At 33.7% G+C, this 11,210-nt stretch overlaps 1 protein-coding gene across 5 annotated transcripts in view; it reads left to right on the plus strand.

Moving 5' to 3' along the window:
- The first annotated feature begins 873 nt into the window (after positions 1–873).
- Positions 874–11,210, plus strand: part of LOC106880080 (uncharacterized) — a 70,482-nt gene continuing 60,145 nt past the window's right edge. For 3 of the 5 annotated variants that reach the window (XM_014929897.3, XM_014929920.3, XM_052970279.2), the window contains exon 1: positions 875–1,802. The gene's annotated coding sequence lies outside the window, so the exon portion shown is untranslated. Of the gene's footprint in view, positions 1,803–11,210 lie in introns of all 5 variants that reach the window. The other 2 variants (XM_052970281.2, XM_052970282.2) reach the window with 1 other exon arrangement.

An 11,210-nucleotide genomic window follows, 5' to 3' on the forward strand; every position in this document is an offset into this window, starting at 1 on the left:
AATAATAATAGTGTTTGTAAAGACTGCGTTAAAAGTAAGTTGAAATAAACATTGGCAATGCAGTTATGAATTAAATATGAGTTAATGTTAAGAACCGAAAATATCCGAGTGTAATTCTGATGCGAGCCATTTTGCCGACAAATGGACACAGTACCTACCCTTTATACATATTCATATAAGCATATATTTTCATGCGGCGTCTGCACACAGACATACGTACATGTTTGTTAAAGCATATACGAGTATGTATGCGCCTGGTCTTGTGTGTGTGTGTGCGTGTGTGTGTGTGTGTGTGTGTGTGCTCGCGCAAGTATGTGCGATCAGGAAGATATATTTAACATAATGTATATTAAATTAGTAGATTAGTAATCATGAGTAAAGATGATGGATATACCTTATTTGTTAGCGCTTAAACTCATTTGTTTCATTACTGCATACATTTCGATTTTCACTGGCGTATCATTTAGTTGCGGATCACTATGACGTGTTTATGAATTCAACCTTCTTTTCACTCTTTCAGTCAATTTCATAGCCCTTCCCCTTTGTATAATTTCTTTCCCTCTACTCTCTCATCTATCTCTAAAACTCTCGCCTCTTTACTACTTTTATTCAAATCTAATTTTCTGTGACCCCCCCAGAAAATGTTTCAGTGCATAGATGAATTCCCTAAACTTATCTTTTACCGCGGACGCTGATCTGTCTTAACTCGCCTTCTCCCCGTCTCACTCTTCAGATTTGGTAACCGTCAGACTAGTCGCTGTATCACTCACTGTTTTTAGTATGTATATCTGCACGCCCATTTTACTGAATAAATGAAAAAAACATGCAACAAATTATGGACATGTATTCATTGAAACGTTCCAATATATGCATTTCCGTATATTAGATTCAGTATTAGGCTGGCGAATACAACACACTATTTACAATGCAGATTTGAAAACCTCACTGACATAACATTCTGGATTGTAAGAGGACGGGCACAACATGTTGGCTTATCCAGCTTGTGGCTACTTTGACTGAGCTTGCCGACGGGAAAATGGAGCAGAGAGTGAGAGCGAGTGAGCTTAAGAGAGATAGAAATCGAAGGAGGGAGGGAAACAGCGAAAAAGGGAGAGAGAGAAAGAGAGAGGTGGGGATAGAGTGAAATAAAGTAAGGTCGACAAGAAGGCTTAAAATCAGAAAAAGAGAGAGAAAACAATGAAAAATAAACTTAACAAAAGGAAGTAGGTTAAATGAATAAGAAAAAGAGAGAATAACATATGAGTGAGAAAGGGAGAGAGGAAAGAAGAAGAAGAAGAAGAAGAAGAAGAAGAAGAAGAAGAAGAAGAAGAAGAAGAAGAAGAAGAAGAAGAAGAGAGACGGTACGGTGGTGTTGTTGGCGGTAGTGGTGGAGACCTGGCGAGAAAACCATTTATAAGAAATATTTAAATGAACTCTCTTTTTGTTGCTCATTGTAAGACTTGTGTAATCTTCGTAATAGGATAGCGTCTGAAATGCGTCCCAGTGAAAATGTGTTATTTCTTTACCGTTACAACTCAAAAGTAAACGATGATTATATCATCGTGGGTTAGTTGCTGAAGAAACATATTCGGGCTCTATTCAATTCTATCTAATTCAGATGACTAAACATTCAACTTGAAGATAACCTTCATCACAATCTTGATATTCACTTGCTTGTCGATAGGAGAAGAGAAACGAAAAAGAAAAGAAAAAAAGACGTCATTGTAAAGGTCGATAAGCCGATGGTCAGAAAATAACCAATGGATTTTATTGTACAGAGAACTCGGTCACATGAGAAATTGGTGAGACAACTTTTTTTCTTTTTTATTTTCCTCTTTTAAATATACGAAACAAATAACATTGTTGATTTATCGACTGCATTGGTATATTTTATTCTTTAGGGTAATGGAGAAATAAGCTCGTGTCTTTTGTTTGCGTTGAAATTTTGGCTTTTTTGTAAACGTTTAAAAAATCAAATGTAACTTAAAATAAAGGGTGAATACAATGAAAAAAAAAAAAGACAACAAAACAATGTAAATGAAGAAAGAAAAAATGTGTTAATATTTGAGAATATATATTTCAGATGTTAAAAATAAGTTCTTTAATTTTAAATATTGTACTTCAGTCAAGAGATAGTTTATCCAAGTAAATGTCTACTGGATATTCCATAAAAGAACTCATAGATAAGAATAGAAATGTAATAGGAATCTATATTGGCATCTTTTACGATTAAAACTATTTCAGTTCAACTCAGAACTTTAAAAACAAAAGACAAGTACTTTGCGAGCTGGGTTCACAATTTGATTTTGATTTCCCATCGAAACTTTTCATGTACACCACTTTGGAAAAAGCTTGAATGTCAAAATGCTATGACTCTCTCTGTGCATATAATGAACAAAAATCAATATATCTAACAAAAAAGTGAGTCTTTCATTAATTGTAGCTTTAGTTTATAAAGCAAACGTTGTACAGCTGTAGTGGACATATTATTGACCGTGGTTCTATCACTAGTGATAGCTATTTCCCTTATTCTGTTAACTTATTTGAGAAAAGCAGGTATGTTGCAAAATCTGTTCCTTCAACCAATGAAGTGAATATGATGGTGGGTGGAGATACCCCTAATGACTGCTGTTGGGTGGAGATGTCTCTGATCGCAAAATGTTTTATCGCAACATTAATACCATAATAATATAATTAATAATGATAATCACGGTGTTTGAGAGATAAGCACTTAGAAAGTGACTTCGTAATGGTTACCGTTTGCAGTTATTTATGTCACTAATATTCTTGAAGATTGCCTTAAAGTCTTCTGGCTCATATAAGAAATATTTTCACTCCCTCTGATGTATACATGAAGTCTTGTGCTTAACGAAATCTTGGGTGTCATTAAAACCAATATTTATCATTAATCATTTTGAAATTCTGGGTTTTACAATAGAAGTAAATAAATAAACAGGTTTTGATTCTTGGAGTAATTAAACGAAAACCTTCAGAAATGGTAAAGATGTCCAAACAGGCGTACGTTCCGAATAAAAAGAATTTAGTAACTTTAATCGTAGTCACAAATGATTTTGTTTCGATTTGGTTTGATTAAAAATATCTAAACAGCTTTCAGTTCGTAAACATAATTTATGAAATACTAGATATTTAACAGTTAAAGAAATGCAATGATGTGGCAGGAGTAACAGGTCTTGGAATTAATAAGTTACATTAATTAATCTTATTCATGTATCGCCGCTTTGAATTCAAATCTTTTACGAAGTCGACTTTTCTTTTCATTTTTCAAGGATTCATGAGATAAACACCAGTCATAAACTGAGATGAATTCAGATTCACAGCTCAGACCTCCTACAAATTTACTGTGTGTTGCAATCGTAGCAACCCGCAATTAATAATCTAAACTTATTCAATTATTAATTAGTTCTTAGAAGAAAAATCTATTCATAAAAATAAACACTAAATCACAGTTAGTATTATGCGATTTGCATGGTGGGGACGGACGGATAGAGTTATGTGGTGAGTAAGCGAAGTTTATTTTTCTCATGATGTTTGCTATAGAATATCGATTTTAATGATGAGAGTTGATTATATCTAGCTTTTCGTAAGTTATAGTCATCTCTCTTCCTTTACGTGCAAAATCCGATTTATTTGTTAGTAGAATAGGAGTTTAGTTAAGTTGCTCAGCAAGACAATCGGACAATGTACTGTTGTATACTGTTAGATACATAATGGGTATTTTGTAAATATCCACGCTATTGAATTTATTTCTTTTAATTAATAGTATCGGAGATTTTTGTATATTTACAAAGTATTCATATATGAAAAAGCACTGAAAATAATTCAATAGTATTTCGAAAAATATCACTCTGCCAAAAATGCAAAACTGTCTTCTACTGCAATTTCCCCTAGAAAATAGGCTTTCCTGATAGACAGATGCTAACCTCCTGTAGTTAATTTATAAGATTTCTACCTCTTCCAGACAGTTAACATGATTTAAATACGAAGACTAATGAGTTATGTCTAGACGCTCAACATAGCGTATTTAAACCCATTTCATTTCTCCAAGACGCCAAAGCTTATACTAAACCCGGTGGTTTTGGACTCTGATCTAATCTAGACCACCTCTTACTAACCTCTTCTAACATGCCACCTACACAATTCTACCCCTCTCCAAGATATACTTCTCTCAGCCTCTATCCTCAGTCGATCACTGCTGTCTAAGCTACGTTCTTTACTCAAACTTTACTCCGAAAATGGGGTCTGTACATTCATACATTTCACTTTCCCTGTTCCCTGACCCTTACCTCTTTCAACTGAGGATCAGCAACAAAGACTTCAAGTTTCTCTGGCTCAGACCCCATCTCTTTCATTTATGTGCTTACTCCGGTATATATATATATATATATATATATATATATATATATATATATATATATATATATGTGTGTGTGTGTGTGTGTGTGTGTGTGTGTGTGTGTGTGTGTGTGTGTATAGTACAAAAGATAAGAAATAAATCTCTTCGTTGACATAATACTAATCTATCGCAAGTGCCTATATTATCCATACACAACAAAAGCGGTCAACTGAAGTGAAATATCTAGAAATAAAATGAAATAAACACAAGAAATGAAATAAGAAATGAATATACGAAAGAAAATGAAATATGTCAACATCAAGAAAATATTCAACATATATCTTCTTGTGTGAATGCGCCAGGTATAGTTACTCCGAAATACGTGGTCGGGTCTTAATACTTGAATTCTGAACATTCTTTTATGAAATGGAAGCTAATAATAAACAGGATAAGATGTCTGTTTTTCGGAGAGTTTCCTCTTTTGAATGGCTTGTTGCCTTGAACGACATGAAGGATGAAATAAAAAGCGTAAAAAAACTAGACATGAGTATAAATTCCCTCCAGAAAAAAGGTTCAGACAAGACCAGGACTTCATCACAATGAAAGCAGTTAAGTCTTTGTCCCTTTCTACATCACTCATTGCAAGCACAACCCGAGAAGAAAGCCTCTACAAGGTCATTAAATCTCTTAGGAATAACAGCCAGATCTCCCTTTTCTTAAACAATTGAAGAAGATAGATGAGATAATGTATTCCTGGATGCCTGGCACAAAGACGAGATAATCGTAGAATGGAATGAAATTAATCATAGGATCAAGATTATTCTGAAGTTAAAGCACCAACACAAGGAATCCTAATGCTATACCCACCAAATCAAACAAATAATCTTTAGTTCTCACAAGAAAGGCAAGTGAACGGAATTGAGCAAAATGGCTGTAGCTTTGATGAATGTAGTGACGCCGTTAAGCACTAACTTAGCCACTAAATGCTCCGTGTTAAAGAGTCAACCTTATAGGTTAAATCCTGTTCCTTCTTCCTCACATTCTCTCTCACACTGTGTGTGTGTGTGTGTGCACGTGCGTGCGAGCATCGTATTCCTAGACTTTAGTTAGCATTTGATATGTGTAGTTATGTAAAATAAGTACGAGCTTAAGGCATCAATTGAAAGGGGGCACCGCAAAAATGGTAAATTGTTTACGGCACAAAAGAAATCAGTTTAAACTTACTGTATTACGTGATATTAATTTTGAGGATTTGATAAAAAACTTTGCGATTAAAAAAAAGGAGAAAACTTGTCAAATATAAAGTGGAAACATACAAAAATAAAGATGATTTTCTTCCATCTTGCTGTTAATTTTGTCTCATTTTGAAAAATAGAAAAATATTTCATAGTTTATTATTGTTTATATATTGAATTCCATATATATGGTGGCACCAGAATCATTTAAGTGATTAGGGCCTCTATGGGTTTTAACCCAGCCCCTGCTTCTAGTACAATATATAATACCTGGGGATAAACGAAGGAGATGGTATACAACATGCTACTATGAAGGAAAAATAAGAAAGATATATTACAGGAGAATAAGTCTAATATTAAAAACTGAACTCAACTCTAAAAATTGCATCGAAGTCATTAACACCCTGGCACTTCCAGCAGTCGAATATAATTTTAAAGGGGGCGAGCTGGCAGAGACGTTAGCACGCCGGGCGAAATGCTTAGCGGTATTTCGTCTGTCTTTACGCTCTGAGTTCAGATTCTGCCGAGGTCGACTTTGCCTTTCATCCCTTCGGGGTCGATAAATTAGGTACCGTTTGCGTACTGGGGTCAATCTAATCGACTGGCACCCTCCCTCCAAATTTTGGGCCTTGTGCCTAGAGTAGAAAACAATATATAATTGCTAACACGACTTTAAAAATAATTGCTAGAACTTGCAAGAAAGTTCCGGGGACACCGGCTTTGCAAGGTTATATGTTCATCTCCCACGAAGGAGGAGAAATTTTAGCAGTTTTGGTATCACTCAATAATAAAAATATTAACATCATGTTTTCAAATTCCACCCTTCAATAAATATATGAATTCAAACAAACAGACAAATAAAAGTTACCTCGCTCCAAATATATATGTATTCACATACACTATTCATATACAAATATATACATTCACATATACCATATCTATACACAGAGAGTCTGTAGAGAGACATTCCAATTAAAAGCTGTAGACTGGAGATCGCATTCTCTAGCATTGTTTACTCTAATGATGCCGAGCAGGATTTATATTACTTTTTTTTTTCTGTCCATAGCGCAGCCCTCACTTTTCTTTGTGTCGGGACATGAAAACTAGCATCGTACTAAACGAAGGTTAGCTGCAACTATCTAAAAATTATTTTGTTATAAACATTATTGATGATAATACTTCACTTTGAGTTTTGAGTTTTCCATCATATAACCCTATCATATCTAGAATATATATATATAACACAACCCCACTATTTACTGACTTATATATATATATATATATATATATATATATATATATATATATATGATTATTACTTTGTATTTTATGATAGTTATTTTTAGTGTATTTACCTAGTAAATTTTTCTATATGTGACTGTGGATCTTCATAGATGAGTTCATGAACTTTGGTTCTTCTTTCTAAATTATATATCTATATATTATACTATGAAACTTAATTTAATTTTAATTTTTGATAAATTGAATTTAATTGACATTTTACCTGTAAATTTGGATTTTTATCCCTAATATATGTATATATATATATATATATATATATATATATATATATATATATACATACACATCCATTAATATTGATAGAAATGGTAAGACAACATAAGAATGAAAGAGACCTCGCTATTATGTAAATAGAGGAATTTATTTATAATACAATATGTGACAATAATTCTGTAGCCATGAAAAAACTCCAAGTTTCGGATGTCGGGGCGGAAACCTGCCTCGATAACTGAAGAGATGCCGGTGCAGGTTTCCGCCCCGACATCCGAAACTCGGAGCTTTATCATGTCAACCGAATAATTGTCACATGTTATATTACAAATATATGTCTGTATATATATTATTGTTAGGCCAGATATATTTGTCAGAGATCATGAAAAAAAAAATGCTTTCTAATTGATGTATCAATACCAACAGATGACAACGTTTCTCTAAAAGAAATGGAGAAACTTTCAAAATACAAAGACCTGGAAATAGAGGTAACTCGAATGTGGAGTCTAAAAACAGAAACAACTCCTATCATAGTGAGCGCATTAGGTATGATAAAAAAAATACTCAGAAAAATACATAACAAAAACACCAGGACTAACAAGAATATATAACATACAGAAAATTGCACTACTGGGCACTGCACACATCCTACGCAAAACACTTTCAATACAGTAACCATAAGAGCATCACAGCAAACCACAGCACATACCCAAGGCACACAGAGCTGCGCTCGATAGTGAAGTGAAAGCACGCTATGAAAATAAAACTACTGAATAATAATAATAATAATAATAATAATAATAATAATAATAATAATAATAATAATAATAATAATAATAATGATGATGATGATAATAATTACTTTATCACAAGGCCAGTAATTTTGAAAGGAGATTTGCTTTTACCATTGACCCCACTACTTGACTGGTGATTTAATTGATCGATTCCAGAGCGATGAAAGGAAATTTGATGTCGCTAAGATTTGAACTCAGAACATAAAGACCCGGAAGAAATGCAGGAAAGCATTTTCCCCAAACCCAACGAAAATAATAAGTGTCAAATTTTGGGTCAAGGTTAGTAATTTTGATGGGAGAGGGAGTAGCTGATAGCATTGACCCATCTACTTATCTGGTACTTAATTCTATCGACCCCAAAAGGATGAAAGGCAAAGTCTACTTTAGCAGGATTTGAACTCAGAACGCTATATATTTTAATGACTCCCAGCAGAACAACATGCAAAAATGTGAGTTTAGAATCTAAAAAGAACATAAACACCGTAAGGTATTTAATGCCGCCGCCCTTCCACTCCTTCGCCTTCACTTTACTATTATAATGACATCAAGAATGTTCACATTTAAGATTATAAGTTACACCTCTCTCCCATGCCATTTACCTTACTTTAATGTTCTTTTAACGGCGACTATCGTTCGTAAACGTGTTCAGAGATAGTTTAAGTTTTAGGGGGAAATTTCCATTTACCTGGCACTAAGAAAGCAATCAAGTAAAAAATACCCACCCCAAACTATTTTCTCCAACGCCATTTTAAAACTAAGAAAATAATGTTATCTGTTTGCTAAGAGGCTTCAAAAGCTAAATCGCCGATTTTATAAATCGAGGACTCATTAAAGATACTTCATTAAAAAACAAAATAATAATCAATTTTAGACAATTTGAAGAAGGAAATTAGCTCTTCTTAGAGAAGATTGCCGACTGAATGTACCATATTGCACAGATTTCAAAACATTTTTTGCTATTCCTCTATTACTATAGCAGTGTTCTTTGTCATGTATTCTTATTGAAAAATAATATTAGTCAATTTTTTTTAATGGCGATGCGTTCTATTTTTTTGTTGCCTTCTGTTCAAGAGATTTTAAGAGGGAGGGGGATTCTTTAAATTTTTATTACAGCCGAGATTAGAACAAAATTGCTTAACGAAGGAAACATTTTTGTTTTCTTTTTATTTCAAAGTCGATGACCGGTCATCAACAGCTACAGTAAATAAATACATAAATCTCCTTAAGTGTCTTTAAATCTAGTTCAGAAATCTCCGATACGCTACGTAATTTTCCTACATCTCAGCCATCAAGACCATTTAAAGAAGTCATATGGAGATTCTTCTCTTCCTTTATGTACTTAAGATTAGGTTTATTATAAAAACTTTACTTCTACTATTAGCATTTTAAATACATTAACACCAACACGATTTACATTATTCAAAAATCTGCCTAGCCATAAACCTAGCCATATTCCAAGTGCACGTTTATTTCCGTGGGTTGATAAAAGAGAAAGAAGGAGGGGAAATGCTTTATAGCTTCTCGGGTAGATAGTAGGTAAACAGCCAATTTAAAACATAAATACACACCCAGTCCGTTCACAGAAGAGTTTTTAAAATATTAGATAAGAAAAAAAAAAGGAAAAAAGAAAAAATTTTTTCGAAGTATTTTAAAGAACTTACTAAAAATCTTTCTTTTACTTTTCATTTTTGTGTGAGTAAATCTTTTAAGCTGAAGTGTCGTTCTGCCAACGCATTATGACTAGTTTTATGTAGTACATCTAAAATACCTCACACTAATAGATCCCATATATTCATGAGCAGATTTCTTTTCTGCACAGCAACGAAGGCAACACTCGTCAGTTATGTGGTGATCTTTATCTTTACAATGAGACCTGTAACACGAATCATATTTATTGGCAGTTTTAAAGACCACTTTATCGAAAGTTGTGTCTCCTACTCTGAGATTCAAACAGTAAACTCGTCATTCAGATAGACGGAGACTGTATCAGATGCCAAATAATGTCGCCGACCTTTAAACTTCACAGGTGTCACTAAAGTTTGAATTAGGATAGAGGCCGACCCGGAGGACTTACGAGCAAAACATCCCCTAAATATAATGTTCAGCAAATCCTTGCTAGAGTGATCTGAAAGGAATTTGTAGTAACAAGGGAATTCTTAGTGTCGAGAGGATCCAAATGTGAATATACCAACGCATCGCTTTTCTCTCTTTCAGTCATACCAGAAATGTTATGTATTATCCTTTATGTTTTTTTTACTTGTTTCAGTTATTTGACTACGGCCATGCTGGGGCACCGCTTTGAAGAACTTTTAGCTGAATGAATTAACCCCATTTATTTAATCCTTTAAAAACCTGGTACTTATGCTATCGGATTCTTTTTCCGAACTGTTAAACACACCAACACCGGTTGTCAAGCGGTGGTGGAGGACAGACACAGACACAAAGATATTCACACGCATGTAGCAGAAGCACGATCGCTCTTGAACTTTAGCTGTCCACATTGTGGCTTTTGACTTTTAACTACCCATTTTGGTTCACCACGTAATGGTCGGATCCATTTAATTTTACTTGGACCATCCACTCCTTTAACGAGATGAACTAGCCTAGCGTCTGCTCATCAACAATAAAATGGGAAAGTTTTTTGTGATATTTCTGCAGCTTTTAAATAAAGTATATATATATATATATATATATATATATATATATATATATTTCGTTTTTGTAGTTGGTTTGCAAGATACTTTATGTGAATTCGTGTGTTGAAGTATATTTTATTGTGTCTGGGGAGAGTCATTCTCTTTTAGTGATTTACCACGCAACACATTCACAGTTTCGATTTCCACTCATTTATTTATTTTTTCTAAAATTTTCGTTACGTCTTGCACCATTTTCAATAGTCGTTGACGTTTATGAATTTGTGGTGCAAAATACCTGATGTGAAATCGTGTGTTGAAACAGATACTGCTGTATTTCGGGTTGGTCTTTTTTTTTTGCCAAATAAACACATTCTTCACTCGTTTATTACTCTTCTTATTCTAACTCATGTTCATTGTCCGAGATCGTTTCGTCACACATCTGTGACCTCTTCAGCGACACTTTCCATTTTTGTGTGTGCTCTTCTTCCGCTTAGTCCACTCTCATATATATATATATATATATATATATATATATATATATATATATATATATATATATATATATATATATATATATATATACCATAAGCTTCTTTCAGTTTATGTCGACCAAATCCACTCACAAGGCTTTGGTCAACCCGAGGTTGTAGCAGAAGACACTTGCCCAAGGTGCCACGGA

Source organism: Octopus bimaculoides, chromosome 8 (assembly GCF_046866305.1).
Source record: "Octopus bimaculoides isolate indiv1 chromosome 8, ASM4686630v1, whole genome shotgun sequence".
In the NCBI taxonomy this organism is placed as follows: domain Eukaryota; kingdom Metazoa; phylum Mollusca; class Cephalopoda; order Octopoda; family Octopodidae; genus Octopus; species Octopus bimaculoides.